At 39.9% G+C, this 19,182-nt stretch overlaps 1 long non-coding RNA gene across 1 annotated transcript; it reads left to right on the forward strand.

Moving 5' to 3' along the window:
• The first annotated feature begins 7,925 nt into the window (after positions 1–7,925).
• Positions 7,926–17,017, forward strand: LOC121869303. Its single transcript, XR_006089521.1, has 3 exons — positions 7,926–7,940; positions 10,425–10,432; positions 16,790–17,017. It is a non-coding gene; the product is annotated as an uncharacterized LOC121869303 (long non-coding RNA).
• Positions 17,018–19,182: the final 2,165 nt, after the last annotated feature.

The raw sequence follows: 19,182 nt of genomic DNA on the forward strand, positions 1-19,182 counted from the left end.
CCAGTGTAATTTGCAGTAATATTATTTTCAAGGGAAATAAGAGTACGATTAAATAGAGTATTTTTCCATCATCTTTTGCAAGAAAATACTGAACAAATAAATGGTAGCGGCTGCTTGATTAACTATTGTACCATAGGTACAAAACAGCGAGTGGCTATTAAGAACAATTTTTGAAAGTGGCAACAAGTGATGTTGAGGCCCCCCCACGGTTGTATTTTAAGATTAAACAATAAAGCTCTTGTCACACAGGGAGTTCCGCTAAGTCATGTGCAGCCACCTTTCTAAACTGAGGATGACAGCCACAACAGAATACACAGGGAATATGGCAGTGAGAGTGAACATGACACGGAGATGGTATGAAATCTTTTTATTCATCTGTATATATAATCTGTAATGGAGACAAACTAGTTGAGGTATTTTATTTGGGTAAATGGTACTTGAATAATGATGTATTTTCGCTCACGTATTTTGATTGGTTAATTCCCGTGTTCTACTCCAGCCCGAGGTGTTGTGGGTTCGATCTGACTGGGTATTCGAGTGACACACCTCACACCAGCTGCGGAGCACCTCACCACTGGATTATTTATGTTCGTGTGTAAATTGTTCAGTGGCGTCGTGAGATAACCATTTCGAGTGCAATGTTGTGTAACCCAGGGTCAGTGGAGTGTGTTCAGGAAATGCCGCCGAGTCTTTCGTCAGGGAACCGAATCACATAACTGCAAGAATACGGTCCAGGTATAAACTTATTAAAAGGTAGGAACTGAGACTGTAGGGCTCAACAATGCTGTGGGAGGTAAGTCCTGGGTGTTGAGTGGATCCTCTCATTAATTTAATACCATATGAAATTCCTTATTGTAAGAGATTGGCCTTTAATTATTACCTAGAGTTTGTCTTAATCATTACTCGTGTTACAATTAATGAGGATTATTAATCTTAAAAATGTGCTGTAAATATCAATGTGTTTATTTGCTATTTATATATTTACTTAATTAACTGTAATTAATGCCCAAACTCTTACTGTAAGGAATTTATATACTTAAGTTAATATAACAAGTAAAATATTCATTAAAGAGAGAACCTGACTCGTCTATGGCAACTTTTCGTGATTCAAGTATTGAGGTGATCGACCTTGTAATAGAGACTGAAGTAGACAGGGAACATGACAGTAAGAGTGAAGTAGACAGGGAACATGACAGTGAGAGTGAAGTAGACAGGGAACATGACAGTGAGAGTGAAGTAGATAGGGAACATAACAGTGAGAGTGAAGTAGACAGGGAACATAACAGTGAGGGTGAAGTAGACAGGGAACATGACAGTGAGAGTGAAGTAGATAGGGAACATGACAGTGAAGGTGAAGTAGACAGGGAACATGACAGTGAGAGTGAAGTAGACAGGGAACATGGCAGTGAGAGTGAAGTAGACAGGGAACATGACAGTGAGAGTGAAGTAGACAGGGAACATGGCAGTGAGGGTGAAGTAGACAGGGAACATGACAGTGAGAGTGAAGTAGATAGGGAACATGACAGTGAGAGTGAAGTAGACAGGGAACATGACAGTGAGAGTGAAGTAGACAGGGAACATGGCAGTGAGAGTGAAGTAGACAGGGAACGTATAATGAGCCAGGCTGTGTCACTGACGGTCATACTCACTTATCATTCTCTATCATCCTATTGTCATTACATCATTCATTCAAGTCTTTTCAGCACCCAGGCATCAGTCTCCCCTCTCTCATCCATCACTCACCTCTCACTCATCCATCACCTTACTTCTCCATCACGCATTACTCACTGGTCACTCACTCATCCATCACTCATCACTCACTCATCCATCAGTTACCCCTCACTCACCCCTTACTCATCCACCATTCACCCCTCATTTATCCACCACCTAATACTCATTGCTCCGCTCACACATACTACTCACTCGTCCATTAACTCTTCCCTAACTCATTCGTCACTTACCCCTCATTCATCCATATATTTCATCTGTCACTCACCACTCACTTATCTATCTGACTAATTTATCATTCACCCATCACTCATCCATCACTCATCCATCACTCATAATTCAGTCATCCAGCACTAACCATTAATTGATCTATCACTCAATCCTCACTCATCTGACACTCACCCCTCACGCATCCGTCAATCATCACTCGCGTCTCACTCATCCGCCACTTACCATTCACCCATCCACTATTCACCAATCACTCATCCATCACTCACCCCTAACTCATCCATCACTCACCCCTCACGTGTAACAGCACCTTTGCTTTATATAAATACACCCAAATGAATAAAATCAAGGTTATTCACCAAGTGATTCACCATGTTATTCATGACCCTAGATCTCTCTCAAGGGTCGCGCCATGGTCAGCTGATTTAGCAAACACCAGCTCGGTCTCTCACGCCCAGGGAGTGTCAGTTCACTTACTACCGCTGGACAAGGAAGATGGGGAGTAGAACTCAAGTGTTATCTCAAAGTGTTATTCACAACACCTCCCTGGAGAGAATTCATAATATATTCTCTCAGATTGCACCTGTGTATATATCAGCTTCGGCAAGAAAACAGAAAACACCAAGAAGTGTTTACATCAAACCCTGCCACTTAAGAGTTCAAGAACTTAATTAAAACAATTAGTGTGATAACAAAACAGCTATCACACACTCACTCCTCACTGATCCAGCACACATTATTCACTCACCCATCACTCACCCCTCACTCATCCATCACTCACCCCTCACTCATCCATCACTCACCCCTCACTCATCCATCACTCACCCATCACTCACCGCTCACTCATCCTTCACTTTACCCCTCACTAATTCCTCACTTATCCAGTACTTATCATTTACTCATCCATCACTCACCTCTCACTCATCCATCACACATAACTCACTCATCTAGCACCCATTGCTCATCCATCACTCACTCATCCGTCAACTCATCCCTTACTAGTCCGTCACTCACTCCTCACTTCTCCGTCTCCCCTATCTATCACTCACCACTCACTCACCCATCTCACTAATCTATCACTCAATCGTCACTCATATGTCAGTTACTCCTCACTCATCCATCACTCACCCATCACTCACAACCCACTCATCCTTCACTCACCCCTTATCCATCAATCACTTCCCCTTCATTCATCCGTGTCACTTACCCCTCACTCATCCGTCACTCACCCCTCACTCCTCCATCATTCACCAATCACTGGTCCGTCACTCACCCATCACTCATACATCACTCAAGCCTCACTCCTCACTCATCTATCACTCCCACTCATTCATCCATAATTCACCACTCACATATCCATCACTGATCACTCACTCATCTGTCAATCACCCGTCACTAACTTGTCACTGATCCCTTATTCTTCCATCAATCACCACTCACTCATTCATCACTCACATCACTCACCCCTCACTCATCCATCACTCACCACTCACTCATCCCTCACTCAACCATCAGCCACCTCTCACTCACCCCTCGCTCATCCATCACTCATCATTCACTCACCCCTCACTCATCCTTCACTCAACCGTCAGCCACCCCTCACTCAACCCTCACTCAACCCTCACTCATCACTTGCTGATCCATCACTCACCATCCACTCATCCACTACTTACCCCTCATTCATCTGTCGCTCCTAACTCCATTCTCATCCCCCTCACTCAATTCTCACACACCCCTCATGCATCCATCGTTCACACTTCACTCATCCGTCACTCATCCGTCATTCATCAGTAATTCCTCCATCACTCACCCTCAATCGTCCATCACTCACCACTCATCCATCCATAGCTCACCGTCACTCACCACTCACTCATCCATAACTTGCCATCACTCAACCGTCACTCACCACTCACTAATCCATCACTCACCTGTCACTTATCCGCATCTTATTACATACTCATTCAACATTCACCCATCACTCACCCATTACTCCCCCGTTATTCATCCATCACTCACTCGTCATTTATCCATCACTCACCCGTCACCCATTCACCACTCACTCTTAACTTATCAGCCACTTACCAATTTCTCATCCATCTCTCGCCCGTCGCTCATCCGTCACTCACCACCTCACCGATCACTCACCCGTCACTAATCCGTCGCTCACCACTCACTAAATCACCTCATTCATCTATCTATTACTCATCACTTACACATTCATCCATCACTCACCACTGACTCATCCATCATTCACCCCTCACTCATCCACCTCTTACCACGTTTTCATACATCACTCATCCCGTACCCATCCACCTCTTACCACGGTTTCATCCATCACTAACCCCCACTCATCCACCTCTTACCACGTTTTCATGCATCACTCATCCGTCACCCATCCACCTCTTACCACGGTTTCATCCATCACTCACCCCCACTCATCCACCTCTTAGTTTTCATCCATCACTCACCCCCCACTCATCCACCTCCTGCCACGTTTTCATCCATTACTCACCACTCACTCATGTGCCACTCACCCCTCACTCATTTACCCCATACACATTTTCATCCCTCACTCACTCCCCACTCACCCTTTACTCAACCATCACTCACCCGTTACTCATCCGCCTCTTTCTGTTCAATCAGCCATTATCTATTCGTCACTCTCCCCATACTCATCCCTCACTCACCTATCATTCATCTCTCACTCACCCGCCTCTCCTCCATCATACATCCGTCGACCACCACTCACTTATCCATTACTCAAACATCACTCACCATTCTCTCATCCATCACTTACTACTCACTCATCCATCACTCACCTCTCATTCATCCATCACTCACCCCTCGTTATTCATCACTCACCATTCATTCATCCATCACTCACCCTTCGTTCATTCATTTCTCACCACTCACTCAACAGTTAATCACTACTCACTAATCCATCACCCACCTCTCATTCATCCAACACTCACCCGTTACTCATCCATCTCTCACCACTATCTCATCGATAATTCACCAATTGCTCACCCGTCACTCACACTCACTCATTCATCACTCACCACTCACTCATCCATCAATCACCTCGAACTCATCCATCACTCATTCATCACTCACCATTCACCCATCCATAACTCATAACTCACTCATTCATCACTTACAGTACACTCACTCATCCATCATTGATCACTCATCCGTCACTCAACTCTCACTCATCCATCTTTAATTGATCACTCATCACTCACTCAACCATCACTCACCAGTCACTCACCTCTCACTAATCCGTCACTTACCTCTAATTTACACATCACGCATCCGTCACTCACCCCTCACTCATCCATCATTCATCACTCACCGCTCACTCATCCATCACTCACCACTCACTCATCCATCAATCACCCCTTAATCATTCATCACACACCACTCACTCACATCTCACTCATCCATCACTTACCTCTCACTCATCCATCACTTACCACTCACTCATCCATCACTTACCACTCACTCATCCATCACTCACCACTTACTCATTCATCATTCATCACACACTCATCCGTCACTCACCTCCCACTCATCCATCAATCATTCATCACTCACCACCCACTTATCCATCACTCACCTCTCACTCATCCATCACTCACCACTCAATCATCCATCACTGACCCCTCACTCAAATACCTCTTACCACGTTTTCATCCATCACTCACTCCTCACTCATCTGCCACTCACCCATCACTCATCTGTCACTCACCCGCCCCATATCTATCACGCATCCGTCGCTCATCACTCACTTATCCATCACACACCATTCACTCAACCATCATTCACCACCCACTCATTCGTCACTTACCTGTCTCTCATCGATCACTCATTCATCACTCACCAATCACTCATCCATCACTCACCTCCAACAAATCCATCATTTAACCCTCACTCATTTACCTCTTACCACATTTTCATTCATCACTCTCCCCATACTCATCCATCATTCACCCAACACTCATTTCTCACTCGCCCGTCTCTCATCTATCACGCATCCGTCGCTCACCACTCACTCATCGATCACTCACCACCCATTCACCCATCACTCACCCCTCGTACATTCATCACTCACCACTCATCCATCACTTATCCGTTACTCATCCATCCCTCACCACTATCTCATGTATCACTCACCAATTAATCATCCGTCACTCATCACACACTCATCCATCAATAACCCCTCAGTCATTCATCACTCACCACTCACTCATCCATCACTCACCTCTCACTCATCCATCACTCACTACTCACTCATCCGTCACTTACCTCTCACTCACTCATCATGCATCTGTCACTCACCTCTCACTCATCTATCACCTATCCATCACTTACCACTCTCACTCATCCATCATTCACCACTCACTCAACCGTCACTTACCTCTCAATCACCCATCACTCATTCGTCACTAACCTCTCACTCATCCATCAATAAATCATCACTCACTACTCACTCATCCATCACTCACCTCTCACTCATCCATCACAAAACCACTCTCCCTGCTTACCTACCAGCCCCCCTTCCCACTGACTTAGTAGAAGAATTTGAAGTAGCAAAACGTCTGGATAAACTAAAATTAAAACGCTCTACCACCCCCATTGATTTACCAATGAAACTCTTCAAGGAGTTCTCCCCGGAGCTTGCTAAACCCCTCTGCTCCATCATCAATGCTTCGCTCAGTCAAGCCAGATGCCCAGCTGACTGGAAGACCTCTTATGTATCTCCAGTGCCCAAGTCAACCAGCCCACAATCCTTAAATCAGCTACGACCTATTGCAATCACCCCAATACCCAGCCTAATCTGTGAAAGTTTTGTGTTCGACTGGGCTTATGCTGATACTGCAGGAGTCGTAGACCCTCAGCAATTTGGCAATATGAAAACTTCCTCCACCACTCACTGTCTTGTCAGCTTTCTCGATTACATATACCGCCATCTCGAGAAACGAAAAACGTCTGTAGCTGTCGCCTTCATTGATTTCACTAAAGCATTCGACCTAGTCGACCACAATATAATCATCAACAAAGCTATTGACCTCGGGCTTCGGAGAAGTCTTATACCATGGCTTACAGACTTCCTCAGTGACCGACGCCAAGCTGTACGCTTCCGAGGGGCTGTCTCCACCTTTCAGTCACTCACCTGTGGCGTCCCCCAAGGCACCAAGATGGGGCCACTCTGCTTCCTTATGCTTATCAATGATGCCTTAAGAGAAACCCCCGCTCGCTGGAAATATGTCGACGACTCCACCATTGGGATCAGCGTCAACAATTCTGCTCCCGACTATACCACCCTTCAGGATTTATTGAACAGTCTCCAAAACTAGGCCACCAACAACCACGTCACCATCAACCATACCAAGACCATGGTTATGCACATCAACCTCTCCTCCGACATTGTCCCACCCCCTTCCATTAATTTAAATCCGAACACACTCCAGGTTGTAGATTCCACGAAGCTACTCGGCGTCACCATAGACAACAAACTAAATTGGAAACCATACGTCAGTGAAGTTGTCAAATCCTCCGGTTTCCATCTCCACCTCCTCCGCCGACTCAAGTCCCTCGGAGTTCCTGCACCCGAGCTCCTCAGTTTTTAGTCAATATTCTTACTTCCCAAGCTCACCTATGCCTCCCCTACCTGGTGTTCCTCCCTAAATGCCACACAACGTAAACACCTAGAAAAAGTGCAAAAGAGGGCATGCAAGATTATTCTCTCCCCTTCCTACTCCACATATCAAGAAGGGCTCAACACACTGACCCTTTCGACTCTCACTGACCATCACCACGACCTCATCTGCAAATTTGGTATAAAGCTTCTGCACCATCCTCGACACCGGCTCCTACTACCACCTGAGATCCCTAGCCCGAGAATTGCTGTTCGACACCACAACCGCATCCAGCCCATACGTGCACGAACTGATCGCTATAAGAACAGCCCAGTCCCAACCATTGTAAAAATTATCAATAACTTGTAATAAACCAGTGTATTCACTCCCAGTAAATACTACTTCTTGCACTGTCACTATGTTGAAATGCCCTGTAGTTTGAGCTTTTCCCCATCTAGTTATTATATATCTTATTTATATCACTTATGTTATTTGTATATTATTTGTAATTCGAAACCCATTCCCCAATTATGTAACTGTATATTTTCAGCCTTCTGGCTGCCAAGATCTTTCAAGAAACCGTTAATTATTATTTATTATTATTATTATTATTACTTCTCACCCATCCATCACTCACTCATCCGTCACTTACCTCCCACTCAGCCATCATTCATTCATCACTTATCACTCACCCATCCATCACTCCTCCATCACTTACCACTCACTCATCCATCATTCATCACTCATCCGTCACCCATCTCTTACTCATCCAGCACTCGCTCATCACTCACCACTCACCCATCCATCACTCACCACTCACCCATCCATCACTCACCACTCACTCATCCATCACTCACCACTCACTCATCCATCACTCACCTCTCACTCATCCATAACTCAATCATCACCTACCACCCACCCATCCATCACTCACAACTCACTCATCCGTCACATACCTTTAATTCACCCATCAGGGATCCGTCACTCACCCCTCACTCATCCATCATTCATCGCTCACCGCTGACACATCCATCACTCACCACTCAATCATTCATCACATACCACTCACTCACCAATCACCCATCACTCACTCCTCAGTCATCCATCACACACCACTTACTGTCACTCACCACTCATCCGTCACTCACCATCCATTTGCTCCATAATATCAACTTATAAGCATTTATGATTACATAATAATATCCACTACTGTATATCTTACACCTCTCATTCACTTAACCTAACCTAACCTAACCTAATCATGGCCAAAGAGATAAGGTTCTTGACCACTAAATTGCTGACCTGTCTCTGTTCACACGGCCAGCCCAGAGCCTCCACAGAGTTTGACTAAGGCACATCACCTGTTCTTAGGTCTGATCGGACGGCTCCCTAGTCTCCCCCGATACAAAGTCTTTCCTGTAACGTAAGTGTACCATGCTGTGTGTATAATAAAAGAAAACACCCAGTTGTACAGATAATCCCTGCCACTAAAAATTATCTTACCAGAACAGTAAAAGCCAAGGACAGCACCGAATATTATTTAAAGAAAGAAACAAAGGTATTAACTCAACATTAACCTGAAATAAATGACTGCAACAGCTCCACAGTCACCTCCTACTAACCTTGTCTTGTTTTGTTTTATGTCTCTGTCGTAATGTTCGGAGAGATAGGGCAGTTTATTATGACTTCCTTAGAGACAATAAATTGTTCATAAGTGTCACAAACCTTCATTAAATTTTTTGGGGTTTATTTCATCGATAGAAAGACGTGTGTTTTTATCAAGTTCGTATGTTTTCAGTTATTGTTTGTTGAGAAAGATTTATACACTAAAAATAATTGTACATCCAAATGAGGTGAGTCGGATAAGGACAGTGTTACGAGTGAGCGTTCCATCGTTGGTTGTGGATTCGCAACGTGAACGTCTTTTGTTTGTGACGTCATTTCTGCCGCGTCCGCTTGCTTTGTTTACTTTAGTATGGGCCCGGCAGTGTTAAGTTAAGTACAGAGTATCTCCTTTCTTATTGTACAATATGTTTCTAGTGGTATAACGTGTAAACCTTGCTCGACTTTTATAACACCAAGTAAAGTATTATTTGCGAAAGATTATTGTTAATCATATTTTGGAGTTCCACGGAAAATAACTTACTTATATATGATGTTTCGTGTGGTGGATAGACCACGTTGTTCATCGTAGTTTCTAGACTAAATAAGTCTTTACTTTTGTGTTCATTATTTTGTCACTCGGTTGAGTCATTTATTTGATCAGATTTAACTTGTATTTGTTTATTTTTGTACATACTGATATATTTATTTTATTGTTTATTTGTTAATATATTCTGTTATTAAAACTACTGTATGTATTTCAATATAACCCATAGTAATGAGGTGATAATTTGGTGGGATCTACTCCTGGACCTATAGTACAAAGTGTAATTTGTGAATTTGTGATATTGTTACACCCTTAAGAGGCCCAAGGGTCGTAACAAAATTGGCGACCCTGCCAGGATTGATCCCTTTTCACTCATTATCTATTGGGAATATTTAAATATAGGGAATCTTTATTGTTTAATCATGGCTACGTTTGATGTGGAGGAGTTTGTTGAAAATCCATCCGTAGAAATGTTGAAAGACAGTGTGTTAAGAAAGGATGATTGGATGAAACTTGCCGATACATATGAAATTGAATATCGACGTAGTCAAAGAAAGTCTGAAATTAAAAGTGCAGTATTAACTGAGCTTGTAAATGAAGAGGTGCTACCGAAGGGGGCACTGACTTTGCGTTCATTTGACCCCAGAGAAGCTGTAGAGATAAGAAAGCTAGAATTGGAGCATAGAAGGTTAGAACGAGAAAAGGATAAGTTGCATGAGTTGGCTTTGAAGGAAAGAGAAGAAAGGGAAAGAGAGCGTGAAAGGCAGCATGAATTAGCGTTAGCACAGGTTAGCAGTAGAAGACAAGATTTACAGGCATTGTCTTTAGAATCTGAGACAAAATTGTTTGATGTGACAAAACATTTGAGACTTATGCCTGCTTTTGATGAGGAGGATCCAGAAGAGTTTTTCATGCAGTTTGAGAAGATTGCAAAGTCTTTTCAGTGGCCTGAAGAGTCGTGGATTGCTATGATTCAAAGTGTGTTCACTGGATCAGCTCGTTCAGCATTTCTGTCTTTGTCAAGTGAAGTTTGTCGTAGTTATAAGTTAGTGAAAGAAGAAATTCTTAAGGCATATGAACTCATTCCTGAAACATAAAGAGTGAAATTTAGGTCTATGAGAAAGACTGATGCACAGTCTTATATAGAATTTGTTTATTCATTGAGTAAAATGTGTCGAAGGTGGATAAAGTCTAGCAAGGTAGAAGCTTTTGAGGAACTTGTTGAGTTGATGATTTTAGAACAGTTCAAAAGAGCCACTCCAAGAGATATACAATTGTACTTGGGAGAGAGAGATATTAGTAATGTTCAAAAAGCTGCTGCATTAGCTGATAGCTATGCCCTTACTCACAAAATGCATCATGTTAAATCTCAAAATCATTCAGGTGGAAAGGGTTTTGTAACTAAGGAAAAGGGTGGTAGGCAGGATAGTAGTACTGCTTCTAGTAAAGTAAATTTTCGTGGAAACTCAGGTGAGCTTTCCAAGACCTATGCCAAGACTAAATCATTTGTTTGTTTTTATTGTAAGAAACCAGGTCATGTGATTGCGAATTGCCCTAAATTGGAAGCAAAGAAGGAAGAGCCAGTGCTCTCATTCGAACCTCTGGAGAAGTTTGACAAAACTTTAGTGAGAAATCGCCCAAAGGAGGATTCTTTTGAACCTTTCATGCTTGATGGTTCAGTTGTAGTTGAGGAATCAGGTGATCAGTACCCTGCGAAGATTTTGCGTGATACTGGTGCTTCTCACAGTATTCTGTTGAAAGGATCTGTTCCCTGCGTGGAAGATTCCTATACTGGAGAGCATTTGGTGCTTAAGGGTGTCGGTGGAGTGATCACTGTTCCTTTGTGTAGGGTGTTTTTAAGAACTCCACTTGTGACTGGTTGGGTGACTATTGGTGTTCAAGATTCTCTTCCTGTGCCAGGGGTTACTTTTTTGCTGGGTAATGATATTGCAGGATCCAGAGAGGTGCCACATCCTGTAGTATCTTCGACTCCTACGGAGGAGAATAATACTGGTTTAATTGAAGAAGAATACCCTGATTTATTTCCTTTATGTGCAGTTACAAGGAGCCAGACTCTTCGGAATAAGGTACAGACCGTTCCTTCAGTTGACCCTGAGCTCTGTATTGCTGATAGTAGTGCACCTGGCAATGATGAAAATGATTTAGGTATTAAGAATCTGTTTGACAGTCAGGATGATTTATTTGATAGTGACATTGGTGGGAGAGATGAGAATGAAGCTAAAGATTCAGTTAACATTCATTCCCCAAAATCTGAAGCTGATCTCTCTTCTGGTGACAACATTACCATTCAGAAAGTACCTGTCACTAGGGAAAAACTGATAGATGATCAGCAGAGTGACTCTGAATTAGCTGAACTATGTAGGAAGGCTGTGGATATTGAAGAAGCTGTTCGCTTGCCTGTTTGTTACTACATGGATTCAGGGTTACTTATGAGGAAGTTCAGATCTGTATCTGATCCTGCTGATGAGTGGAATGTTGTGCATCAGGTTGTGATTCCCAGTTGTCACAGGGGAGAAATCTTGAAACTAGCACACGACTTTTTGGGAGGACATTTAGGAGTGAGGAAAACATACAAAAAGATTTTGTCGCATTTTTACTGGCCTAGAATGAAAGGTGATGTTGCCAGATACTGTAGAACTTGCCATGAATGTCAGATGGCTGGTAAACCGAATCAGGTCATAAAACCTGCTCCCCTAAAACCCATTCCTGTGGTATATGAGCCATTTAGCAGGGTTATAATTGATTGTTTAGGTCCTCTCCCAAAAACTTGATGTGGCCACCAAAATTTGTTAACAATAATGTGTACTACCACCAGGTACCCAGAGGCTATACCATTGCGAAACATCAAAGCAAAGAGTGTGGTAAAGGCTCTGACTAACTTCTTCACTAAATATGGCATTCCTAAAATTGTACAGTCGGATCAGGGTACTAACTTCACTTCTTTCCTTTTCCAGCAGGTGATGAATGAATTGGGTATTAAACAATTCTAAGCTTCTGCGTACCACCCTCAAACCCAAGGTGCCCTAGAGAGGTTCCACCAGACTTTTAAATCAATGCTTATGAAATACTGTATGGAGTCTGATAAGGATTGGGATGAAGGAGTACCACTTATGTTGTTTGCCATAAGAGAGAGTTCCCAAGACTCCCTAGGATTCAGTCCCTTTGAAATGATTTTTGGTCATGCTGTAAGAGGTCCTATGACTGTGTTGAAGGAAAGTTGGATAAGTAATCAAATAAAAGTCCCTTTGTCAGTGTATGTAGAGAAGTTTAAAGAGAAACTGAAGAGAGAAGGTGAGATTACTCGTGAAAATCTGTCAGAAGTACAGGAGAAAATGAAAAAGCAATATGATGAGCATTGTCAAGCTAGAGAATTTAAGCCTGGAGAAAGGGTTTTAGCACTTATACCCCTGTATAGAAATCCCCTTCAAGCTAAATATGAGGATCCATTCACTATAGTTAATAAATTAAATGACCTCAACTATGTCATAGCGACTCCAGATAAGAGAAAATTGGAGAGTTTGACTCATATCAACAGGTTGAAACCGTATTTTGGTAGGAGTGAAATGGTTTGTTCGGTAACAGGAGAGGAGTTGGTCCCAGACACTGATTTCCAAGTGGATATCCCCATAAAAATCTGTAATTCCAGTATATTGTGTGACCCTACCTCTAAAGTATCCCATCTTTCGCAACAGCAATCTCAGGATGTGGTGCAACTGCTGCAGGAGTTCAAGCCACTCTTCACCGATGTGCCACGCCAGTGTTCTCTGCTGGAGCACGACCTGGTACTGCTGCCTGACACATCTCCCATCAAGCAAGCACCCTACCGAATGAGCCCTGATAAGCGGGAGAAGCTGAAGCAGGAGGTGGAATATCGGCTGGAACATGACCTAATGGAGAGGAGCAGTAGTGCATGGGCGTCACCCTGTGTGCTGGTGCCTAAACCCGACAGAAGTGTCCGCATGTGAACTGACTACAGGAAGGTCAACCTGGTGACACGTGCTGATGCATATCCATTGCCGCGCATCGGTGACATCATCGATAGTGTGGGTCAAGCAACATTTGTCACCAAGCTGTATCTTCTCAAGGGCTACTACCAAATCAAACTCTCGGAAGAAGCAAAGCAGATTTCAGCTTTTGTCACTGCGGAGGGGCTGTGGCAATACAAAGTTATGCCCTTCGGCCTCAAAGGAACACCAGCAACATTTCAGCAAGCGATGCATATAGTGACGTCAGGCCTGCCTGGGGTGTACGCCTATCTAGATGATCTGGTCGTCATCGGTGACACATGGGTACAACACATTGGCCGACTCCGTGAACTCTTCAATCGTCTAGCAGAGTTCAACTTCACCGTAAACCTACCCAAAAGTGAATTCGGACATGTCACCTTAATCTTCCTTGGTCATGTCATTGGACAAGGGAAAATTGCTCCAATTGATGCCAAGGTTGTCGATATTCTCAGTCTACCCGCACCTCACAATCGAAAGGCGCTCAGAAGATTTCTCGGGAAGGTTGGATTCTACAGGAGGTTTTGTTAAAATTTTGCCAGGGTAGTCACTCCCATGACAGATTGGGTCAGTCCAAAAAGAAAGTTTGTGTGGACTGATGAATGCCAGACAGCATTCGAAAAGGTTCGTGGGTTGTTGGCAACGGCACCTGTACTGCAACTCCCAGACTTTAAGAAGCAATTTGTGATACAATCGGATGCGTGTGACACAGGAGTTGGGGCTGTGTTAATGCAAAAAGGAAAAGATGGAATATTGCACCCGAACTGTTATTTCTCGGCCAAACTGAAAAAGCATCAACATGGATATGCCACAATAGAAAAAGAAGCATTGGCCCTTTTGTTAGCTCTGGAAAAGTTTGAGGTGTATGTAAGTGGATCACTTTACCAAGTGATAATTTATACAGATCATAATCCACTTAAGTTTGTTCATAATATGAGAAATAAGAATCAAAGACTGTTACGGTGGTCATTAGCTCTTCAACCCTATAATATAGAAATCAGACACATAAAGGGCTATGATAATATTATTGCCGACACTCTATTTCGTGTTGAGTAAAAGTTTATTCAGAGCTTCTTAAACTTTTAAATTAAGGGGGAGATGTTACGAGTGAGCGTTCCATCGTTGATTGTGGATCCGTAACGTGAACGTCTTTTGTTTGTGACGTCATTTCTGCCGCTTCTGCTCGCTTTGTTTACTTTAGTATGGGCCCGGCAGTGTTAAGTTAAGTACAGAGTATCTCCTTTCTTATTGTACAGTATGTTTCTAGTGGTATAACGTGTAAACCTTGCTCGAGTTTTATAACACCAAGTAAAGTATTATTTGTGAAAGATTATTGTTAATCATATTTTGGAGTTCCACGGAAAATAACTTACTTATTTAAGAGGTTTCGTGGGATGGATAGACCACGTTGTTCATCGTAGTTTTTATACTAAATAAGTCTTTACTTTTGTGTTCATTATTTTGTCACTCGGTTGAGACATTTATTTGATCAGATTTAACTTGTATTTGTTTATTTTTGTACATACTGATATATTTATTTCATTGTTTATTTGTTAATATATTCTGTTATTAAAACTACTGTATGTATTTCAATATACCCCATAGTAATAAGGTGATAATTTGGTGGGATCTATTCCTGGACCTATAGTACAAAGTGGAATTTGTGATATTGTTACACCCTTAAGAGGCCCAAGGGTCGTAAAAACAGTAATTTCATTGTAATCTATATCGCCATTTATTCTTTGGAATAACTTCATGTCATTCAGTGTTTTGGACTAGCTTTTTGTCAATTTTTCTTCATTTTCAAGTAACACAACTTTTTTTTTTTTTAGGTGAGAGAAATAATGGAGTACCATCTAGAAAAATATGTGAAACCAATGACTACGAGAAAAAGCAAACTTTTACTGGACACATTTACTGTATAAACGCTTGGGCCACAGTCCTCCTGGCCATCTCCCGAGAAACATAACCTTATTATTGCCGTTCTCAACATCCTAATTGTGGCTTGACGAGAAAAGTAGAATGCGAACTATGAGCAAAGTGAAAATTATGATGCTATCTATGGAGAGCAGTTAAAGGAACCTGGGGTTGTAACACTGTAACTGAACAGTGTTATGAACACATTCTTACCAACACTGCCAGTATTACTGTATGGATGATATACCAACCTTTACTGGCCTTTTGGGGGATTTTATAAATTCTTTGTCCAGACTTTTGTCCTTTATGCTTCTCCAAGTTTGCTTTTGCCAACAGACGTTGGTATCACTCTTTTTTTTTACCAGAATATTGCCTTATTATTTCTAAAATTTCATAAAAATCTACCAAAATAAATTAAAGACAAAAGATAATAGAAGCACACCACAATACAAAGTTCTGCTTATCTTTTACTAAATACTTGTATGCAAATAAAAAGCAAAAGATGCATATGGCTGTTGGCAAAAGTTTGTTTAGTCAGCTGATTGATTCTAGAAACATCATTTGAGTAATGTTTTAGCCAGAGGTTTTGTTGAATAGAAAGCATATATTTATATAGGAATCTACTAAGTTACGTAATTAATTTTAATTAACCACGGGAATAAGGCATTTTCTATTTCAATTCAGCTTCAGCTCTCTCCTCTCCAAGGAGCCATTTGGAAATGAAATGGTTTTAGCATATAATCTTTTCTCCTTAGAGACAGAAACTAGCAGCAAACGGATACCAATTCAGCATACTTATATCTACCACATGTATCACATGTAGCTTCACTTATATATAGACCATAAATTCAAGCTTTTTTGTCGATATGAACTCTCAAAATAAATAACGCTGTTATCCCTAAAGTAACTTAAATTTTTGATCAACAACAAGGATCATTACACTCAAATATCTCTGTATTTTAAATTTAAACAGTTACAATTATATCATCGTCGCCCCAACGAAATAATTTAATATATAAAAATTATTAAACTTTCAACTCATCTGATTATATATTAAATTATTAAGCTTTATAGGGTCTTATCGTCCCTTTAAAATATTTAAGCCTTTTCACTTAAAAGTCAAATTCAATTTTTGTGTTTGAGACAGTTCGCTTCTTGTCCAACCATTCATACAAGCCTCCAATTAAGAGATTAATGACTATGCTACCTTCGCACGGTTAAAATACCGCGGCCCTTTAGTTTGATCCCAGTGGGCAGGTTAGACTTTATAAACCATCATATAGACATGTTTTTGATAAACAGGCAGAAGCTTTATTTGCCGAGTTCCTTAACCCACATCAGTCAATATTTAAAATTTATTGATTTTTTAATATTTTATTATTTACAAAATTTTCTACTAATATAATCATTTTATCTATAAATACAAATATTATTAATATTTTTAGATACAACTACAAGAAGAATATAAATAACTTTAATTTAAAAATTAGTTAAAACACTTTATTCATATGGCTACTTCTAAGCCTAATTCAACTATTAAATAAGTTTCTTCCATACCATTTTATATTTTGAATAAGAAGCTCAACCCTCCTATTCTTACATTTAACTTTCTTTAAATGCTAAAAGTGAATTAAATTCATTTCTCTAAAAACCAGATATCAAAGGAATCGTTTAAAATTTCACCACTAAATTAATATTAAAGATATTTATGCCACAATAACCTTTTTATTAGTTTAGCTCTTCCTTTTTCGGGATCAAAAAACTACTTTTAAAATTTAAATTTTCCCTGATACACAAGGTACAAAAATTTACTTTTGCTTACATATTACTAAATTTTCATTTATTTCACTATTCTTTTAAAATACTTTTAACTTTAGCCTTTATCTCAGTTTTCGATTCAAAATTTAAATTTCTACTTACTTCTTTTATATAAAAATATTTTTCTCATTTATATTCTGAACAACAATAGCAAAGATCTATAATACTCAAAATATAATCGATTTGCACGATAAACCTTCTCAACGTAAGTGAGATGCTAAACTATAAAGCTTTATTTTGATTATTTCTAGGGACACTTTCCAGTACACCTATTATGTTACGACTTATTTCATTTTAAATGAAAGTGACGGGCGATATGTACATAATTCAGAGCCTTTTTCAAAAAAGCTTATTAAACTCTTTTTACAATTACATCCACCTTCTTTGCAAATAATTATATCTACAATCCGTTATAAATAAATATTATTGTAACTCATTTCTACTTATCTATCAGCTGCACCTTGATCTAATATATTTATTTTTTTAATCCCAATAATAAACTGTGAAATTTACCAAGATAAGTAAGATTCTGCGTGTTTTATCGTTTATAGAACAAGTTCCTCTAACAAGACTAAAATACCGCCAAATTCTTTGATTTTAAAGAAGATAAATATTAATATTCAAGCATTTAAATTTTACTCCCAGATGTAATAGGGTATCTAATCCTAGTTCATACCCCGGCGTCTACAGTTTCATCTTTGTTATATACTAATTTAATTTACTAATTAACAATCGAATTTTACCTTTTATTAAAACAAACTAAACTAACTTATAAATTATTAATTAACTGCTAACTAAATTACTTTTACTTAATCTTAAAGTGTAACCGCGACTGCTGGCACAAAACTTAGTCAGACTTCTTATAACTACCAAATCAGGCTACCGCCCATAATTTAATATCTTATACTGTGATTTTAACTTTCTTAACACTAGTTTATACTTTTTAATTAAACTTATTTTTAATAAGCTTACTTATTTTTTACTCCCCACAATTATTTACATGTATTTACCAGTTATAACGTGAAAGTATTAAACAAGAATCAAACTTCCATAAATGTACAAATAATGATCTATCAAAATTTTATAATTCAATAAACATAATATAATTAAAGAAGTTTTATTATCTACATTATTATTAACAAAATAAATATGATTTTAAATATAAATAATTAAACAAATAAATATCAATTACTTTATACCAAAAAAAATCTGTCCTACACCTAAGTTAAGCTAAAAAATTATGAGGGTATTTTAACCATATTATGTATTCTTAAAAATAACTCCCACAAAACCAAAATTTTTACACAATTTGTTGGAAATGCCAATTAATCCCCTAACAATAAGATGAAGTTAGGTCTTTAATTGACACTTATTACTAATTTACTAACCTTAAACAAAAATATTTAAAATACAGTAATATATCTACAAATTTAACAAGCTAATTTTTTTTTTAAAGTGCTGGTCTGCTTCAAAACGTGTCAATATACTAAAAACAGAAATTTTGATTATGATTTTTTTTTCAAATTAAAATATAAGTATCTTAAAATTTGAGACCACACGTGGACGGCTACCATGCGCATATAACTTCACTTTTTTTTTAAATAGGAATTTATCTTCATTACAAATAATCCTATGAAAAGTTACTATGTTTTAGTAAAAGAAATTCTAAAATCCGCCA

The sequence above is a fragment of the Homarus americanus genome, unplaced genomic scaffold (assembly GCF_018991925.1).
Source record: "Homarus americanus isolate GMGI-L3 unplaced genomic scaffold, GMGI_Hamer_2.0 scaffold36734, whole genome shotgun sequence".
Classification (NCBI taxonomy): Eukaryota; Metazoa; Arthropoda; class Malacostraca; order Decapoda; family Nephropidae; genus Homarus; species Homarus americanus.